The 22021-nt window shown below is 38.2% G+C and overlaps 1 protein-coding gene across 1 annotated transcript in view; it reads right to left on the reverse strand.

Annotated features, from left to right (window-relative positions):
• edc3 (enhancer of mRNA decapping 3 homolog (S. cerevisiae)) overlaps positions 1-19503 on the reverse strand; it is a 233816-nt gene extending 214313 nt beyond the window's left edge. Inside the window, exon 1 of the mRNA XM_062035915.1 lies at positions 19287-19503. The gene's annotated coding sequence lies outside the window, so the exon portion shown is untranslated. The remainder of the gene's footprint in view (positions 1-19286) is intronic.
• Positions 19504-22021: the final 2518 nt, after the last annotated feature.

Consider the following 22021-nt stretch of genomic DNA (forward strand, 5'->3'; position numbering starts at 1 on the left):
AAGTAAGCTTTTGTTAAAGGCCTACTGAAATGAATTTTTTTTATTTAAACGGGAATAGCAGATCCATTCTATGTGTCATACTTGATCATTTCGCGATATTGCCATATTTTTGCTGAAAGGATTTAGTAGAGAAAATCGACGATAAAGTTTGCAACTTTTGCTCGCTGATAAAAAAAAGCCTTGCCTGTACCGGAAGTAGCGTGACGTCACAGGAGGTAATATTCCTCACAATTCCCCGTTGTTTACAATGGAGCGAGAGAGATTCAGAGCGACAAAGCGACGATTACCCCATTAATTTGAGCGAGGATGAAAGATTCGTAGATGAGGAACGTTACAGTGAAGGACTAGAGAGGCAGTGATGGACGTATCTTTTTTCGCTCTGACCGTAACTTAGGTACGAGCTGGCTCATTGGATTCCACACTCTCCTTTTTTTATTGTGGATAACGGATTTGTATTTTAAACCACCTGGGATACTATATCCTCTTGAAAATGAGAGTCGAGCACGCGAAATGGACATTTAAAGTGACTTTTATCTCCACGACAATACATCGGTGACACACTTAGCTACTGAGCTAACGTGATAGCATCGTTCTCAAATGAAGATAGAAACAAAATAAATAAACCCCTGACTGGAAGGATAGACAGAAGATCAACAATACTATTAAACCATGGACATGTAACTACATGGTTACATCAACAGCCGTGCTCACCTGCGTTCCAGCGATCGACGGCGCGACGAAGGACACCCATCATCGACGAACCTCTGTAGCATGAGCTAACGTGATAGCATCTGTCTCAAATGCAGATAGAAACAAAATAAATAAATCCCTGACTGGAAGGATAGACAGAAGATCAACAATACTATTAAACCATGTACATGTAACTACACGGTTAAAAATTCTCAGCCCGGTAAGGCTTAACAATGCTGTTGCTAACGACGCTAAGGCTAAATTAGCAACTTAGCAACCGGACCTCACAGAACTATGATAAAAACATTAGCGCTCCACCTACGCCAGCCAGCCCTCATCTTCCCATCAACAGCCGTGCTCACCTGCGTTCGACGGCGCGACGAAGGATTTCATCCGTGGGTTTTGTGGCAAGCATCGGCTAGGCGTAGTAAGTAGTCCTTGTTGTGTTGCTGTAAGTATTGTACTTAGCCGCTAATACACCGATCGATCCCACCTACAACGTTCTTCTTTGCAGCCTCCATTGTTCATTAAACAAATTGCAAAAGATTCACCAACACAGATGTCCAGAATACTGTGGAATTTTGTCGAAGAAAACAAGAGGTTTTTGTATCGGGTCGATGGGGTCCAACCACTTCCGTGGATTTTGTGACGTCACGCGCATAAATCATATCCAAAGGAGTTTTTCAACCGGAAGTGTGGCAGGAATTTCAAAATGTCACTTTATAAGTTAACCCGGCCGTATTGGCATGTGTTGCAATGTTAAGATTTCATCATTGATATATAAACTATCAGACTGCGTGGTCGGTAATAGTGGCTTTCAGTAGGCCTTTAAACCAAATATTGTGTGTTTTTTTCCATATACAACAACCTATCTGGACTCGATAAGAGAATCGATAAGGAATCGGTTCGATAAGAGGATTCGATAATAGGCTCGAACTCGATAATTTCTTATCAAACATCATCTCTATCCAGCACCCCCCGCAACCCCAAAAGGGACAAGCGGTAGAAAATGGATGGATGGACCCCTTTAATGCGCCTTATAATCCGATGCACCTTTTGTATGAAAATAGACCTGAATCGACGCATCGGCAGTGCGCCTTATAATCCGGTGCGCCCTATGGTACGGAAAAATACGGTAAAATATAAATAATAATCAATGTTGTTATGACTTTGAAACCAAAGTCAGCCTCTCTTTAATACCTTTGAGTAACATTTTGCCACGAATGAAAAGCTCCAGATGAAGTTTTACTGCACTGATACTGTCCTAAGGGACATAAAAGATGAATCCCTGCACCTATAAGTCAGCAGTGCAGAGCTTCACGATGGCTTTTTGGAGAGGAGCAGGCGGCTGAATAGGAAGGAACACGACATACATCACACAGTGTCTGGTAAAACGTCCTTCATTACAAGCTCAGCATGTCAGCAAACAGCTAACATTCGGCCAAGTTGAATATAGAGCGGCTGCAAAAGATGTAACATCTGTTTAACGACCATTGCCGGGAGGATAGCATGAGCCAGAGACAGGCCGGTTCTGCATGAGCAAAAATGATAAGTGACATTTTCTGGACGACATAAAAATAACATACAGCCTTTGCTTGGTTCTGTTGTCCAACTTTCATCGCTATGAGAGCTACTTTGACAAAAACAAAGTTGAGGGGAACTTTTTCTCTATGTACTGTATACTGTATTTTTCGGAGTATAAGTTGCTCCGGAGTATAAGTCGCACCGGCCGAAAATGCATAATAAAGAAGGAAAAAAACATAAGTGGCACTGGAGTACAAGTCGCATTTTTTGGGGAAAATTTATTTGATAAAAGCCAACACCAAGAATAGACATTTGAAAGGCAATTTAAAATGTCTAAAGAATAGTGAACAACAGGCTGAATAAGTGTACGTTATATGAGGCATAAATAACCAACTGCTATGTTAACGTAACATATTATGGTAAGAGTCATTCAAATAACTATAACATATAGAACATGCTATACGTTTACCAAACAATCTGTCACTCCTAATCGCTAAATCCCATGAAATCTTATACGTCTAGTCTCTTACGTCAATGACATCAATAATATTATTGGATATTTTACGTTAATGTGTTAATATTTTCACACATAAGTCGCTCCTGAGTATAAGTCGCACCCCCGGCCAAACTATGAAACAAACTGCGACTTATAGTCCGAAAAATACGTTATGTATATATTAGGGCTGTCGAAAATTAACAAGTTAACTCGTGATCAATCACAAAAAAATATTGCATTATTCCTTTACATCAGGGGTGCCCGCACTTTTTCTGCAGGCGAGCTACTTTTCAATTGTTCAAGTCGAGGGGATCTACCTCATTCATATATATAATTGATATGTATTTATTTATGAAATAGACATTTTTGTTAACAAGTTAAAGGTGTTTAATGATAATACAAGCATGTTTAACACATATAGATTCCTTTCTTTCATGAAGACAAGAATATAAGTTGGTGTATTACCTGATTGTGATGACTTGCATTGATTGGAATCAGACAGTAGTGATGATAACGTCCACATTTTCAAATGGAGGAGAAAAAAAGTCCTCCTTTCTGTCTAACACCACATGAAGGTGGTTTGTTTTTGGCATCTTATTTGTCCAGCTTCTATACTCCTTTTTATACACTTTACATGAAATACATTGGCGGCAAACTCCGTGTTTTGTTAGCTTGTGCACGGCAGCTTTCTGAGACTCTTATTTTGTTAGCGCAGGCAGGATGAAGCAGCGCTTTTACTGTGAAGACAGGAACAGTGCAGTCGGTCCTTAGAGTTTTGACGGCAGATACGGCGCGAGAGTCTGTTGAAATAAAAAGTGTTTCTCGCCTTCCTGTTGGTCCTTTTTTCTTAATAATGAGGGTGCCGTTGATGTCAATCAAGTGACGAAAGTGACGTCTTGGTGATTGATGATCGCTAATTTTTAGGTGTATTTTTTTAATAATATTTTTTATACATTTGATAGGGAAATCATAATACAGGCCCCCCGCCCCTCCAAAAAATATATTTGTTTTTTATATTTATATATATATATAAATATATATAATAATTTAAACAAAATTTAAATTACAAAAAAGAAAAAAACAACAACATTAAATTACAAACAAAAATACAAATAAAATAAGAATAACACTCTGTCCTACATTTCAGTCACAGTGGGTAGCAATGTACTGCCTTCCTCTTCACCACAAGCAGATAGAGAATCACACAAACTGACTAAAAGACAAAAAATAAAGGAACAAAACAAAAAAAAAATCACAAACATCAGAGAAGTGTCACTGAATTTAAAAAAAATAAAAAATAATGTTGAGGTAAGTAGAAAGGTTTATTGTCAACAGTGAGTGTTACATTTATCCAATAGTGTTTTTAATTTAGCTATGCAACTCATCATACAGTGTCTTTAATTTAGCTATGTAACTAATCATACAGTGTCTTTAATTTAGCTATGTAACTAATCATACAGTGTCTTTAATTTAGCTATGTAACTAATCATACAGTGTCTTTAATTTAGCTATGTAACTAATCATACAGTGTCTTTAATTTAGCTATGTAACTAATCATACAGTGTCTTTAATTTAGCTATGTAACTAATCATACAGCCCCAGGTCAGGTCAAATTGTTTTGGTGCACCCCTCAGATTATATAGAATTTTCTCTAAATCTAAGAAGAACATGAGGTCCTTAAGCCATAGGGAGGCCTTGGGGGCAAACTGTGATTTTCCACTCAAAAGTTGACATACACTTGTGAAGAACATAAAGTCATGGCTGTCTTGACTTTCCAATAATTTCTACAAACTCTTATTTTTTTGTGATAGAGTAGAGATGTGATACATCACATGGACAAAGATAAGACCTTCTGGAGGAAAGTTCTGTGGTCAGATGAAACAAAAATGTAGCGGTTTGGCCACAATACCCAGCAATACGTTTGGAGGACAAAAGGTGAGGCCTTTAATCCCAGGAACACTAATGCTACCGTCAAGCATGGTGGTGGTAGTATTATGCCCTGGGCCTGTTTTACTGTTAATGGAACTGGTGCTTTATAGAGCGTAAATGGGACAACGAAAAAGGAGGATTACCTCCAAATTCTTCAGGACAACCTAAAATCATCAGCCCGGAGGTTGGGTCTTGGGCACAGTTGGGTGTTCCAACAGGACAATGACCCCAAACACACGTCAAAAGTGGTAAAGGAATAGCTAAATCAGGTTAGTATGAAGGTTTTAGAATGGCCTTCCCAAAGTCCGGACTTAAACCTGTGGACAATGCTGAAGAAACAAGTCCATGTCAGAAAACCAACACATTTAGCTGAATTTCACCAATTTTGTCAAGAGGAGTGGTCAAAAATTCAAGCAGAAGCTTGTGGATGGCTACCAAAAGCGCCTTATTGCAGGTAAACTTGCCAAGGGACATGTAAGCAAATATTAACATTGCTGTATGTATACTTTTGACCCAGCACATTTGCTCACATTTTCTGTAGAGCCATAATAAATTCATAAAAGAACCAAACTTCATGAATGTTTTTGTGACTAACAAGTATGTGCTCCAATCACTACATCACAACAAAATAAGAGTTGTAGAAATGATTGGAAACTCAAGACAGCCATGACATTATGTTCTTTACAAGTGTATGTAAACTTTTGACCACAAAAGTTACAAAATTCTTAATCTAAACATTAATCCGAATCACCCCTAAAATCAAATAATTTGTTCCTAATCCTATTTTTGAACGTCTCTTTAAAATCCGCCATTGACTTTTAGAGTTATGTTGCTAACTAACTAACTCACTAACTATCCAACTAACAAACCCCAAAAATTACATAACCTCCTGGCAAAGGTAAAAAATAACAGTTAAATGGTTCTTAAATTTCTCAACGAACAATTTATTTGCCCATTCCGAGTACAGGACGTTCACAAGTATTATATTGATTGTGAATTTAAAAGAATCAATTAATTCTATCTATGAACTTATCTATGTTACTTCTAGACCTCCACCCCACATCCCACCTCACTCCTACCCACTTCTCTAAAGTGGGCTGGCTCAAGGTGGAGGACAGAGTTAAACAACTTGCACTGAGCCTAGTCTATAAAATCCACTACACCTCCCTGATACCGAAGTACATGTCAAACTACTTCCTTAACGTAAATGACCGCCATAACCACAACACCAGGGGGAGCTCCACTAACCACGTTAAACCCAGATTCCGAACTAACAAAGGTCTTAACTCATTCTCTTTCTATGCCACATCAATGTGGAATGCGCTCCCAACAGGTATAAAAGAAAGGGCATCTCTATCCTCCTTCAAAACCGCAATAAAAGTTCACCTCCAGGCAGCTACAACCCTAAACTAACACCCTCCCCGGATTGCTAATAATCAAATGTAAACAATAAATGCAGATACTTTTTCTTATGCCTTCTGATCTCTCTCTCTATGTCCACTACTTGATGTCCATATCCTACCCCCCCTCCCCCCACACCCCTGATTGTAAATAATGTAAATAATTAAATGTGATTATCTTGTGTGATGACTGTATTATGATGATAGTATATCTGATAGTATATATCTGTATCATGAATCAATTTAAGTGGACCCCGACTTAAACAAGTTGAAAAACTTATTCGGGTGTTACCATTTAGTGGTCAATTGTACGGAATATGTACTTCACTGTGCAACCTACTAATAAAAGCCTCAATCAATCAATCAATCAAAACGGACGCCAGCTGGTGTGGCTGTGCTTGTCGCACGTTTTCTACAGCTTACTTCCTGGCACCTTAAGAGCCACGCTGGTCGATGAGCTGATAGCTCAGGGTTTTTAGCCCATCTTCTTGCGCCGTTGTGCTAAACGCGTTGTTGTTGGTACACGTCTACCAGGAGGATATGTAACGTAGCCTTTAAAAATGTAAGAGTTGACAAACTGTAATCAGCAGACCGACTGTTGATTCCTTCTTGACACCAATCACGTTGTTATCGGGATACGTTCCCCTTTCACCTCTTCTCTGCAGAGCCGCATGTCTGTTTTCAATTATGAAGCTGGTGAACGTGGGGGTGGTGGAGAATCATTATGATTTATCGTCCCCTTATGTCTGTCTGTGTTCCGTGCATTTACTCAAGAAGCCCGCCTGCTGCAGAGCTCAAAAGGTCGAAAATATACAAACAGTGGTCCTGTGATTGACACGCAGAGATGAAAGGTCCGCCACAAGGGCCACAGTGGGAGAAAACAAAACAATGCATTAGCCCTGGCTGCGAGGAAACTTTCACGACACAAAAACCGCAGGAAGATAGGACGAGCAGGAAAACAAAGAAATGACGAATGAAGAACCCTCTTCCAATCATTTGGAGTACAGCTGCTCAAACGTTAGTTCTTTGTAAGCATCCAGCGTTATGCGGTCTTCTCACATGGGAACATTTATTTGTTGTCGCCAGCGAAATCCACGTCCTGTGGACCAAAATGTTCAGCCTGAGAAAGGACTCATCCCAACAGAGTCCTTAGCAGTCCCAGCTGTCTTCCTGTTTCATGCCGACCCACGGGCACCACAGTGTGCGTCATGAAAAGCGACCCTGCGGAGGCATGGGTGCTGGGGGACGGTTGTAGAACTTTGAAGCATCTGGGAGGCTGTAACACGGTGCGTTGTGGCCCACGTTGAGTCGACTTTCTGACATTTTTACACCGAGTTGTGCAATCTAAAAATGGCCTTGTCCTCAAGTGTTTCTCCTAGCTCGCCAACATCAGACCTAACACCTTTCACCCAGGATGAACACAGTACCGTATTTTCCAGACTATAAGGCACACTTAAAATCCTTTCATTTTCTCAAAACTCGACAGTGCGCCTTATAACCCGGTGCGCCTAATGTACGGAACAATTATGGTTGTGCTTACCGACCTCAAAGCTATTTTATTTGGTACGTAGTGTAATGATAAGTGTGACCAGTAGATGGCAGTCACACATAAGAGATACATGTAGACTGCAGTATGACTCACGTAAACAACACCAAAATTGTTTATGTTCCATTGAAAATATAGAACATTACACATGGCGCTCAAATATCTATCAAAATATTTTAGTACGACTTTGGTCAACTATGAAGGCGCACCGCTTGATGGATTGTATTTTGCTTCAACGTACGAGTATTATGATGTGTGTATAAGGTAAGACATTATCTGGCGTTTTGTTTCGCAATATTATGCAAAAGCAACTTTTCTTACCTTCTGGTACCTGCTGATCTGTATTTGGGATCTGCATAAGTCCACCTTTGTGGTCCGTGCCGACGCAGTAGTCGATAAGCTTATTTTTTTTCCCTCTATCTTCTTGTTATGGGGCATTCGCCCTCTGCTGTTGCCATTTCTAATATAAAGTAATGTAAAGTTCTTACTTATATCTGACAGTAAACTCGCCATGAAAGCGCTAAAACATACCGGTGTAGTGAGTTTACATTATTCACACAAGGAACTTTAGTTATTAGAGAGTTCCGGTCGGACGGTTTTTAACGGGACACATTTCCGGTGTTGTTGTTGCACTAGTGAGCCACGGATGAGGAGATGCTGCTCTGTTATTGATTGAAGTAAAGTCTGAATGTCATTAAAACAGTTAGCTCCATTTTTTGACACTTCTTCCACTCCCGTCCTTGCACGCTACACCGCTACAACAAAGATGACGGGGAGAAGACGCTGTCGAAGGTGAGTCACGTAAATAAGACCGCCCACAAAACGGCGCATCCTGAAGCGACTGTCAGAAAGCGACTTGAAGATGATGTGTAAAACATCATCTATGCAACATTTTGACCAAAGAACCACCATTACATGCTATGTAGACCACCGAAATTTAAAAAAATAAATAATAATAATAATACTTTTTTTTTTGTTAGTTTTTTTAATTAAATCAACATAAAAAACACAATATATACATTATATATCAATATAAATCAATACAGTCTGCAGGGATACAGTCCGTAAGCACACATGATTTTATTTATTTTATGACAAAAAATAAATTAAAAAATAAAAATTTATTTTTTACTACACCCCAAACCCCCCCACCCCCCCAATCCCCCCCCCCCCCCCCCCGCCCCGGTCCGTGGGACAAATTTTCAAGCACTGACCGGTCCGCAAGTACAAAAAGGTTGGGGACCACTGATGTAGACCACAAAGAAGTCTTTTACATTTTAAAAAAAACATAATAATATGACCTCTTTAATGCGCCCTATAATCCGGTGCGCCTTATATATGAAAAAAGCTTAAAAATAGACCATTCGTCGGTAGTGCGCCTTATAATGCGGTGCGCCCTATGGTCCGGAAAATACGGTATAAAAAGGGACTAGTGGTAGAAAATGGATAAAATATTTATCAACTTTTATTTACTGTTAATATCTGCTTATTTTAGTTTTAACATGTTCTATCTAGACTTTTACTAAAATGTAATAACCACTTACTCGTCTGTCGTTTGGATACTATACATAAGTTTTGGCTGAAAGTACACATTTTGATATCAAACCAATAGCAGGTAGTTACGGGGTCATACAATGGTCATAATTAAAGTTCTTCTGTGTCCATGGACGTATTTCCTGAGTTTATTAAACAATAAAACAATGACAAAAGATTTTGTGTTGCTAAGAAATATCAACATAATCATTGTAGTATTGATTATATTCAGCTATCATTACAGTCGATGTTTGTATAGACCCACTCATGGCATTTGTTTACATTCAGGAGCGCTAGCTTGCTGTTAGCGGTGAGCTATTGTATCCTCCTACGGTGTGTAGTGAAGCATGTTTAGCTATTCCTCGTCCTGCAGTGATAATGATACTTGTAAGAAACTTACTTCATTTGTCACCATGGAGGTGAGGATTAGTGATTTAGAAGTAGCTAAAACACTGCCGATTGTGGATGGATGTTAGCTGCTTGCTCGCTAGCCATGTTTTAAAGCACCTCTTCCTGAGGGCGTTTCAGTGTTATGAATTCACCTTTATCTTTAGTTTTTAAAACAAAATGCGTCCGTTCTCCCTTTTCTGTCTACACACTGTGTCTGCTTGTAAGTTCTCTATGCGTGTGCTTTGCCCAACATGCTTGTAAAACCAGCAATGTCAGGACCTAACAACACTGCACTGTCATGTCTGAAAAAAATCTAATAAAAATACCGGTATTTTTCAGAGGCAGTGTAGTACCATTTTTAATCCATTAACACCACAGTACTACTAAAAACAAACCCAGACCCACTTTAAGTAGATCATGTAGCAAGGCTGTGGCCACATGGAACTCTAATCCAGCTCATGTCAGCAGGCTACTTTGTAAACACATTTGGTTGTAAATTACACAACTTATATTTATGTCAGTCACCCGCTTCTTGTGAAGTTATACGTATCATTGTGGCGACCATCCATTTCAAACGGTGTGCCGCCCTACTTTCCTTAAGTCAGTTTAGGCCACGCACATCTAATTTCTTCTTCCCTTTCTTCCTGACACCACCATTTACTTTTTTTTTTGTGTTCAGTTCTCAGACACACAGCAATGACAGTCTGTGGTTCACTCAGAAAGGGAGAAAGAAGCCCCTCCTACTAACTTGTGATTGGACAGACTGAGCCAGCTCAAGCACATGGCTACTTTCAATATGATTTGCATATTTATAAGGGGGCGTGGCCCATCTGGAACCAATTTCAAGTTGATTGTGATGTAAAAAAAGAAATGTGCTTTTTAACACACCTGAATGTTCACTCGCGTACGTTGTTTTCTGGATTTGAACGCACGTCTTTTTGTAGTAGGAACGCCATGCAACAATCTTTGATGAACGTCACGGTTACAATAGTCAAAAAATAGATTGTCTTTCCGTAGTTCTGAAGCAAATCTCTTGTTAACGGCTTGTTTATCTAAGCCACAGGTGTCAAACTCAAGGCCCAGGGGCCAGATCTAGCCTGCGACAACATTTTATCTGGCCCTCAAACACCTGGAATTGATATGTGTCAATAAAGTACTTCATATTTTCTCACTAAATGTAATTGATTTTTTTCATTTTGACAGAAAAAATATATATATACTGCTTGAAATTGCATACCTTTTAAACTTTAATAGTATCCAATACTGCAACAAATATTACAGTATATTATCATACTTTCCAAACATGTTTTTGTCGACATAAAAATACTTAACTTTACAGCAAACTACCCATCAAATTAATACAAATGACAATACATTTTACGTTGCTCTTTACAGCATGTTACTGTAAATTGAAAAAAATGACTACTGTTTTTTGCGTTAAAATTCCGTTGACTGAGCTGCCAGTTTTTGCCTGTGAAATCTACGGTTGTTGTTTTTCACGGTGTATTACTGTAAATGGAAAGACGGTACATTTGTTTTTACGGTAGAAAAACTGTCAGCTAAGTTGCCAAAATAAAAAAGGAACTTGTACTGTTTTTTCCATTATCAATATAAAGTTGTAAAAAAAATTTACTAGTAAAATGTGGGCAAAGCTGCAGGCTTTTTCAGTCAATATTTGTTTATTTTATTTTTTTATTAAAAAATACAAGTGAAGGCTGCCAAAAGTGAGTTTTTGTTAAACCAAGTATTGTGTGTTTTTTCCCATATACAACAACCTATCTGGAGTCAATAAGAGAATCGATAAGGGATCGGTTCAAAAAGAGGATTCAATAATGGCATCGAAATCGATAATTTCTTAACAAACATCATCCCTACTTATTTATCTGTTCACTACAGAGTGTTGGATCAATGTTATTGTGTATTTACAAATATCTGTTAAAAATGTGGGGGGAATATCTTTCTTTCCCTTGACAAATCTCCCAACTCTGCAGTACCTCCCCACACCCTCTAGGGGTCCCGACCCTCTGCGCTAGTTCTCTTGGGAGTCTGACGACTCGTAAATCATCGAGCAATTCACGTTTCCTCTCCAAACAGGGTTAAAACAAACTGCCCCTCCTCTGCTATATCCTTGCTCTTCTTCTCCTTTTTTTCCCCCTGCTAGGAATTTTTATGAGGAAAGAAGAGATGTGGTAGTGCAAGACTTCACTGGAGCACAGAGGTAATTACGACAACGTAAATCCTTTGGACTGATCACAAACTAAAAAAAACAAAAACGGGCTTATATAAATGTTTCTTCGAATAGCAGGAGGAAGTGTTGGAAATGTGCTGCATGGCATATTAAAAACAGATATTATATCTGACAAAAGTGAGCCATCATTTTATTATATCTTCTCAAGAAACAATAGTATGCAGGTAGAAGTTTACCTTGGATCTAACTTTAAGTAGTCAGTGTACAGCTTGGGTAGAAGTATAAATGGACTGCCCTCTTAAAAAGGGTACTGTACTTTTTCTGGAATTTTCACAATCATTATGAAAGACATGACGACGGATGGATTTTTTTTTAATGCATTCTAACTCATAAATAAACGTAAATAAAAGTCTGCTTACAGTGGAGTCAATGGTATTAGGTCCTCTATTCCGCCTATAAAATCCATGTCCGTAAAAAAAAAAAAAAATTGGTATTTTTCAGAGGCGGTGTAGTACCTTTTTTAATCCTTTAGTACCGCAGGACTTTATTAGTACCGGTATACCGTACAACCCTACAAGCAATGATGGGCAAGCTACTTGGAAAGTTTTGTAAACTAAGCTACAAGTTACTCTAGATTAAAAGTAGCTAAGCTACAGGGGAAGCTATCCCTGGAGAATTGTAGCAAGCTACACGGCAGAAGTAGCTTGCTACATCAAAACTACATTTACCCGCATTTCTACCTATGGTCCCACATGTATAATATCAACTGAGAGTGTACAAATGGATAGTCCATTACTATTAACTATCTGTCATTTAGCTGGGGACACCCTACAACTACCTCTAGGGGTCCCCACACCCCACTCTATGTATTTATTTAGTTTGCCTTTTCTTTGGCCCACCCATATAGTGTATTCATTTTCTCTACCTACAGTAAAGAAAATATAATCTGTCTATATCTTAACAAAAAAAAAACAATGACTTGTGTGTTGTTTGGGAACAGTTGGTAATGGTTATGTGCAGTAAAACTTTTCATGAACTCAACTCACCTTAAATGTGTGTTCCTAAATTTGTGTTCCACGTCTTCAATGAAGAGAGCAGTTGTGATTTTGGTTTAAAGAGTAAACAACTAAAAACTAAAGTTTTGCGCATTGTTTTCTCTACACACATACATTTGTCTAAATATGGCCAAGGACACGCATTATTGTGGGTTTCTTTTTTCTTTTTTTTGAGTGGTCAGCTTGAAGCATCCCTCTGTCTCTGACTCCCTCGTCGTCATGTGACATGAGTGAGTGACTGTTATGATTTTGCTTACTAGTTTCGATAACGGCCTATTCCGCCTATAAAATACTATGAATAACCATCCAAAAAGCGCCAACAATTCTACATTTACATTTCGTGACTTGAATATTAACCAAGCATTACTGATATTGTTATTATAAGCGCTAACGCAGACAAACTATTTATAGCGACAAGGTAATCACTATCCTGTCTTCCTATGTTTACATCATCGAGTGGTCTGCTGCTTCCTCGCTACTTAGAAGTTTATTATAGATCATGAATCATGCCTCTCACCTGGAAAGTATATAGCTGAGGACTGAGACTGAGGACAAGTTGGTACACTTTGACGGCCATTTTAGGAGCTGAAACTGGCGAGAACGACACGAAAAGGCTCTTGGTCCCCGTTTCTTCACATGGATTATGAGACATTTTTCATCTAAATGGAAATATATGAACATCCCAGCAGTCGGCATCCTAACGACAGTAGACATTGTACAGTATGTGATGTTTTGTTTTGTTTGTTGGCTAAATAAACGTAAATAAAAGTCTGCTTACATCGGAGTCAGTGGTATTAGGTCCTCTATTGCGCCTATAATCCTATTAATAACCATTCAATAAGTGCCAATAATACTCCATTAACATTTCGTGACTTGAATATTAACCAAGTATTAGTGATATTGTTATTATAAGTGCTAACGCAGACAAACTAATTATACACGAGCTTGTGTTGTGTTGACATGACCGACTGATGAGCAGTTTTCTCGCTTGCCTGCTCGTGAAAGTTTATTCAAGATCATAGATTATGCCTCTCACCTGGATAGTAGAAGGATGAGGACGCATTCCGACAAGTTGGTACACTTTGACAGCCAATTCAGCCCCTGGAAATGGCGAGAGCGACACCAAAATAAACCTTGTTCCAGCCCCTTTTTCTTCGCAAGGATTATGAATCATTCTTCATCTAAAACGGGAATAGAACAAGATTCTATCAGTCAGCATCCTAATGACAGCAGACATTGATTGTGAACGATAGGTAAAATTCCCAGAAAACTGCTGTTCCCCTTTAAAAGAAGATGCTTTTGGATTTTTTTTAAACTTGCTACTCAGTCAGCATGATCAGCCCCTTTGGTATTGTTACGATTGTTATCCAAGTGTGTAGGTAACATTATCTTTCTTTGCACCTTAACTTAGTAAACTAACATTTAGCAAACCAGCAGAGTAACATCGTCAAACACGTTCTAAATAACATTCACAAACATGAACTGTCAACTGTTTCATCACAGTTGATTCAGGTGGTTTCAGAATATATCATGAAGTGCAGGGTGACTATAATAAAGTGTAATGCTTCTATCACAGTGATGTCAAAGTCAAGACCCGCGGCCCAGATCCGGCCTGCGAATGAATGATCTATGGCCCCCAGGATATTTGATTAATATTAGAACCGGCCCGCAGGCCACAGCCGCATGCTTTGAAGGAAGTTTGTTTTTGTATGTGAGCCTGTTGAAAAAGGTTTTCACTTGAAATTAGTGATAGAGCCATACACAAATGTTGGATTAATCATTTAATCACTAAATAAAATACAGTATATTGTGTTAGGTGTAGGTTGAATAGGTTATGTGCAATCCTTTTAATATGTTTTAATAAACATTGAACCAGTCCGGCCCTCGGGTTGTAGCAAAATAATTTTTTTTTGGCCCTCTGATGTATTTGACTTTGACATCCCTGTTCTATCATAACGTGTAGCATCAGTACAATACGGAACGCATACTTTTATTTCTAAATGCGGGACGATTCCGTTATCCAAGCCTGAACAACAAACAAATTCCTCAGGCTCAAAGCAAATTTTGTAATCTTCTGGAATTGTGAAATATTTTTTATTCCAAAGATGCAGAGAGTACCAAAAAGATTGTGCCGCTTGGAAAGCACACGGGCAACCCAAAGCAAAGCTTAGCGCAGCATAACAAACTTGAAAAGTTAGGATAGCACAAAGCTAGCAAGAAACGTAAACAGCTGTATGAAGCCAACAAGAGGAACGTTATCTTAGCATAGCGTGTAACCAACACATGGCAAACATTGAACCCGTGGTGAGACGGGCATATAAAGATTAGTGTCGGCAGCAGGTGGGGACACTAATCAATAACAACAGTCTGGTGTGTCCACAACAAGAAAGGTAAACAAAGGAGGAAAGGAGCACTGAGACCAGAACACTAAACTGAGAGACAAACACAGAACAAGTCATGACATTTTTTATTTAATTTAATTAGGGATTGTGAAAAATATAGACATAGTCATGTACATAGTGTCATGTACATAATGTATATACCACCTCCCCATTTTTCGTATATATAGTTTTTCAAATCACCTGACATGTATACTGTGTATATGTACATGATTGATCAATTTTTAACGTATCTTTTTTATATACATGTTACAGGTTATTTATCTTTTATTATTGAATGTATCATATGTGATGAATATTTAATGGCCCACAATGGAAACAAGCCTTTTGGCTTTTTGTGCCATCCCCTTGCCTTTTTAAAGCATTACATGGATTCAATTCTTTAAGATGTCAATAAACTTCTGAATCAATCAATCAATCAAGACATTTAAAAATATACATTGTGATAAACCACTAGTGGTAACATAAGTTAACCGGTGGTGTTTTTGTAATATATTTTGGTAGCAAAATGCAAACATCCCCTTTCAATGAAAGTGAGTCAGTTAACTACAGCAGTTTTATAATCATCTATTTGGAAAGTAGCTAACTTTTAAAAAGCATAACAACAGTGTCCTAAATACAATCTTTCTAAATAAAAACAAACAAACCTCGTTGGAACCTCGACTAAAAAGGGTAGATGCTGCCCCCGAGTGGTGAACTAAATATCACATCTTCATGGTTCAGGTCATTTTATTTTTTGTTTCGTTTTGCTTTGAGTGGATTATACTGGTCTGTCTTTTAGAACTCAAGATGTTATGTTCAATTGGTATTCAAATATTGTTATTTATTGGCAAAACACGTAGATATAGTGTTTTGACGCTGGATGGATCATTTCCGACTGTCTGTGAAGGCGTCATGTTGACTGCTGATTGGATGAGCAAGGCAGGGAAACATGGGACCATTTGTCTACAAAGCTGGCAACACAAATAAGTATACACATAAAATGTAAAATAGTGTACAAAGTAGTGTTGTAACGATACCAATATTTTGGTACCGGTACTAAAATGATTTCGATACTTTTCGGTACTTTTCAAAATAAAGGGGACCACAAAAAAAATTGCATTATTGGCTTTATTTTAACAAAAAATCTTAGGGTACATTAAACATGTTTCTTATTGCAGTTAAGTCCTTAAATAAAATAGTGAACATACGAGACAACTGGTCTTTTAGTAGTAAGTAAAAAACCAAAGGCTCCTAATTAGTCTGCTGACGTATGCAGTAACATATTGTGTCATTTATACACCTATTATTTTGTCAACATCATTAAGGACAAGTGGTAGAAAATGAATTATTAATCTACTTGTTCATTTACTGTTAATATCTGCTTACTTTGTCTTCTAACATGTTCTACCTACACTTCTGTTAAAATGTAATAATCACTTATTCTTCTGTTGTTTGATACTTTACATTAGTTTTGGATGATACCACACATTTGGGTATCAATCCGATACCAAGTAGTTACAGGATCATACATTGGTCATACTCAAAGTCGTCATGTGTCCAGGAACATATTTCCTGAGTTTATAAACATAATATAATTTTTTTTTTTCAACGAAAGAAGATGCTGTGATGCCAAAAAATATCGACGTAATTATAGTAGTATCGACTAGATACGTGCCTGTACTTGGTATCATTACAGTGGATGTTAGGTGTAGATCCACTCATGGTGTTTGTTTACATTTTGACGCCGGTGAGCTATTGTATCCCCCTACGGTGTGTAGTGAAGCATGTTTAGCTACTCCTCGTCCTGCAGTGATAATGCTACTTGTAAGACACTTACTTTATTTGTCACCATGGAGGCGAGGATTAGTGATTTAGAAGAAGCTAAAACACTGCCGATTGTAGATGGACGTTAGCCATGTTTTAAAGCACCTCTTCCTGAGGGCGTTTCAGTGTTATAACTTCACCTTTATCTTTACTTTTTAAGCCGGTACATTTCAGAGGCGATATAGTACCGAAAATGTTTCATTAGTATCGTGGTACTATACCGGTATACCGTACAACCCTAGTCCAAAGTGTAAATATTTAGAGAGTATGGCCAACTAAACATCAGGCACCATGAGTGCTACTAAGGACGGATGCATGCCTGCAATTGCTGTCGTTTGGATTTTTTCTGACAAAATAAAGCAAAATAATACATCTACACATATCTCTAAACATATTCCAGTACATAAACTTACAAAAAGACATGCTTTTATTCCGTAAAAGTGTAATTTTGCGACCTTACTTGCACTCTGCCGCTACATTCCTGCAGTGTTTTGTGACCAGCAGGCGCACCCGACGACGCAATAAAGTTATTAAAAAAATACACACAACGACCAAAAAATAGCCTTTTACCATTATTTTTGCCAAAATCTTCATTAGCTTCGGACCAACTATGATGGAGAAATGATGACTTGTGTGTGAAGTATGTCAACTGTGGTGTCTGCCTCCAATGTTTTTGTTTTTTTTAATTTTCATATTTTTTTTGGTTTTTTAATAACCTTTTTACTTTTTTTACTGTATGTAAAATCCACACCACAACCACAGAATGTCGTCATTGTGGGTTAAATAAGGTCTATTCCAGGTTTGTGACCAGTAGGCGCACCCGACGACGCAATAAACTTGTAAAATAAAATACACAGAACAGCCAAAAAATAACCTTTTACCCTTATTTTGACAAAATCTTCATTAGCTTTGCACAAGATGCGATACAACCACACGACAAACTCCAATGTGGGTCTCCACTATTTTCCCGGCAACACTTTTTTAAAATTTTTTTTATTTATAAACTGCAACATTTACAAACAATCGAGAAATAATATTAATCAAAATAAGTACAAAAACAGCGCCAAGGGGTTGTAAACTCAATAAAGTATGCAATATATATATATATATATATATATATATATATATATATATATATATATATATATATATACACACACACACACACTACCGTTGGGGTCACATTGAAATGTCCTTATTTTTGAAGGAAAAGCACTGTACTTTTCAATGAAGATAACTTTAAACTAGTCTTAACTTTAAAGAAATACACTGTATACATTGCTAATGTGGTAAATGACCATATCTACATAGGTGTATAGAGGCCCATTTCCAGCAACTATCACTCCAGTGTTCTAATGGTACAATGTGTTTGCTCATTGGCTCAGAAGGCTAATTGATGATTAGAAAACCCTTGTGCAATCATGTTCACACATCTGAAAACAGTTTAGCTCGTTACAGAAGCTACAAAACTGACCTTCCTTTGAGCAGATTGAGTTTGTGGAGCACCACATTTGTCGGGTCAATTAAACGCTCAAAATGGCCAGAAAAAGAGAATTTTCATCGGAACTTCGACAGTCTATTCTTGTTCTTAGAAATGAAGGCTATTCCACAAAATTGTTTGGGTGACCCCAAACTTTTGAACGGTAGTGTATATATATATATATATACATATATATAGCTAGAATTCACTGAAAGTCAAGTATTTTATGTATATATATATATATGAAATACTTGAGTTGGTGAATTCTAGCTTAAATATATTCCCCTCTTAACCACGCCCCCGCCCCCCACCTCCCGGTATCGGAGGTCTCAAGGTTGGCAAGTATGCAATAGTACGTTAATGTTAAATCTTACTTGTGAAAAGTAATCCCCCGATTCCCATTTTCAACAGTCCGCTCATTTGAGCAGGAAAACGCTGAACACCATCTTTGTTTTCTACCTGATGAGGAGCCGGCTGCTCGCCGGCTCCTCATCACCACTTCAAGATGGCGGCCAAATTTCTCGCGTCAAAGCAGCCAATGCTGCGTCTACTTATAACATGTCTATGGCCGCTACCATATCGAGTGATTTTTGGCTCAGAACATTTTTGCTTTACTCATTATTGACTTATTTTTTGCCACTTTTTAATAAGATTTGCATTTAATTTCCTCATCTATTTTAACACACATTTGGTTTATTTTACTCGTTCAATCTCTGTCTATTTGTATTTGTGTTTTTTGACTTTCTCCTCTACTATTACCGAATTTCATTATTTTAGTTGTACTGAGATTTAAATGTATTAATTTAAGTATTAGCATGTGTGTGTAGTCTCCGTGTAGTGTCGTGTTTACCTGCCACAAGTCGCTGTAACTGGTGGCTGTCCGGTGTTTGACGGCGGACCTTCACTTCCTTGTCCTTTTTCCGGGTTGCATTTCCAAATATTTCCACAATTCCTATGAGTGGAGCAGCCACACGCAGCAAAACAGGACATTTTTACACGCCGAAAAACAGGCGAGGAAGCACATAGCATTAGCTTCAAATTGGTCGTTGTTATGGCGGCAGGTAGTCACGTGAGTGCCTTCTGACCAATGAATGAAGAGACCGTCTGATACTACCTTTATGCGCGACTCTGCTGGAGCTGCCGCGCTGGTGCCCCCTGCAGAGTGGAGTAAGTACTGCACGACTGAGCACTTCCAGTAGGTAGTCATTTATGTTGTATTATTCATTATTTGATGATAGTAGGTAGAAAATGGATGGATGGATGGTCCGTGTACCTTCCGTTCATTCGATTTCGTGTTCTTAAATGCAAATTTAAAAAACTAATTTCGGGCCATTTTTTTTCTGTTTTCATTTCTGAAACAATCAATCAATCAATCAATCAATGTTTATTTATATAGCCCTAAATCACAAGTGTCTCAAAGGGCTGTACAAGCCACAACGACATCCTCGGTACAGAGCCCACATACGGGCAAGGAAAAACTCACCCCAGTGGGACGTCGGTCAATGACTATGAAACAAAAGTTGGACAACTATTTAATGGCACTTTTTTTAAACGACGATAACAATAATAATAGATTTTATTTGTAAAAAGCACTTTATATTGAGTAAACAATCTCAAAGTGCTACAGGGTATTAAAAAATAAAAAGATAATAAAGAAATAAATGAAAATTTAAGCTGCAAGCAGCGATGGACGGGACCGACTTTGACGGCACATAAAATCCAAATAGCAGTAATTAAAACTCTTTCCTCAACTTTTAATCAGAAGGGTTCAATCTCTCTCCTGTGCTAGTTTGAAGCCGACACGACAAATGCGCTCAGAGGAGATCATGTTTGAAAAAAGGTGACCGGTTTTTACAAAACTTTTGTTTTGGAGGGGGAATTGCAAACTTCCTGTTGATTTTTGCTGGGGGTTGTCAATGTATGAAATGTAGGTCTAAGTGAGACCTACATAGATGTTTTTGTTTCATGTCTCTAAGACATTTCTACTGGAAGTTACAGGCAGTTTTGTCTGAGTTTTCTTCCGAGGGGGCGCTAGAGCGCAATTTTGAGTTTTGGGGTTGGGCTTTTTTTATTAGATCGCAATTTTTGCCAGTCCTGATGTGTGTGTCCAGTTTGGTGAGTTTTGAAGCATGTTAAGGGGGGCAAATTACAGCTCAAAGACGCAAAAGTGAGTGTTTTTAGTAAACTTTTGTTTTGAAGGGGGAATTGCCAACTTCCTGTTGATTTTTGTGTGAAATCTAGGCCTAAGTCAGACCTACATAGAGATATTTGTTTCATGTCTCTACGACATTCCTACAGGAAGTTACAAGCAGTTTTGTCTGTTTTTTCCTAGGGGGTGCTAGAGCGCAATTTTGAGTTTTGGGGTTGTTTTTTTTTTATTAGATGGCAATTTTCGCCAGTCCTGATGTGTGTGTCAAAATATGGTAAGTTTTGAAGCATGTTAAGGGGGTCAAATTACAGCTCAAAGAGGCGGCCGGTATAATAATAAAACCTTACAATTACAATAGGGTCCTCTGTCCCAAAGGGACATTGCGGTCCCTAATAAAAACTACAATAGCCAAATAGCTATAACTAGTATGCATATATCTTTAAAAAAAAAAGGCTTTTTTTAAAGCATCCACAGTCTGTGGTGCCCTCAGGTGGTCAGGGAAAGCGTTCCACAGACTGGGAGCGGCGGAGCAGAAAGCAGGATAGGACTCCTGCCGAACAAAGATGTTAACCGTTATGCTAAAAACACGGCAAACGATGAAAATAGAAAAAAAAATGTTTGCCGAAAATGTCTTTTTTAATTTGCATTTAAGAATTGGAAATAGAGCAGTGGTTCTTAACCTGGGTCGGATGGAACCCTAGGGGTTCGGTGAGTCGGGCTCAGGGGTTCGGCGGAGGTCAAGACACACCCGACTCATCGTGTAAATACAAACTTCTCCCTATCGGTGTATTACGGATACGACAACAGCAGAAGTCAGACTGATTTGCAGGTGTGTCATTTGTTGTGAGTTTATGTTGGTTTTGTTGTTTGAACAAGGTGATGTTCATGCACGCTTCATCAAGTGCACCAGTAATAAAACATGGTAACACTTTAGTATGGGGAACATATTCACCATTAATTAGTTGCTTATTAACATGCAAATTAGTAACATATTGGCTCTTAACTAGTCATTATTAAGTACTTATTAATGCCTTATTCGGCATGGCCTTATTATAACCCTAACCCTCTAACCCTCTAACCCTAACCAAATAACTCTAAATTAAGTCTTTGTTACTTAGAATATGTTCCCCATACTAAAGTGTTACTAAAAACATATAACTTTGTCTTGAATTTGAAAAACAACATTGTATTTTCCACTAAAGAAGGGTTTGGTGAATGCGCACATGAAACTGCTGGGGTTCGGTACCTCCAACAAGGTTAAGAACCACTGGGTTAGAGGAAAGGATCCAAGATGGCGCCGTGAACGGTCTTACTTGCAGGAGCAGCATCTAAAAAAAAGAATATAATCCTGCGAAAACGTCTCGTATATGATTGAAAAAACCGTAATAGTTTCCCTATAGTACTTAGTTCATTTTGTGTTTCATGTGGGTGACTTT

This window comes from Entelurus aequoreus, linkage group LG24, assembly GCF_033978785.1.
Source record: "Entelurus aequoreus isolate RoL-2023_Sb linkage group LG24, RoL_Eaeq_v1.1, whole genome shotgun sequence".
Lineage (NCBI taxonomy): Eukaryota > Metazoa > Chordata > Actinopteri > Syngnathiformes > Syngnathidae > Entelurus > Entelurus aequoreus.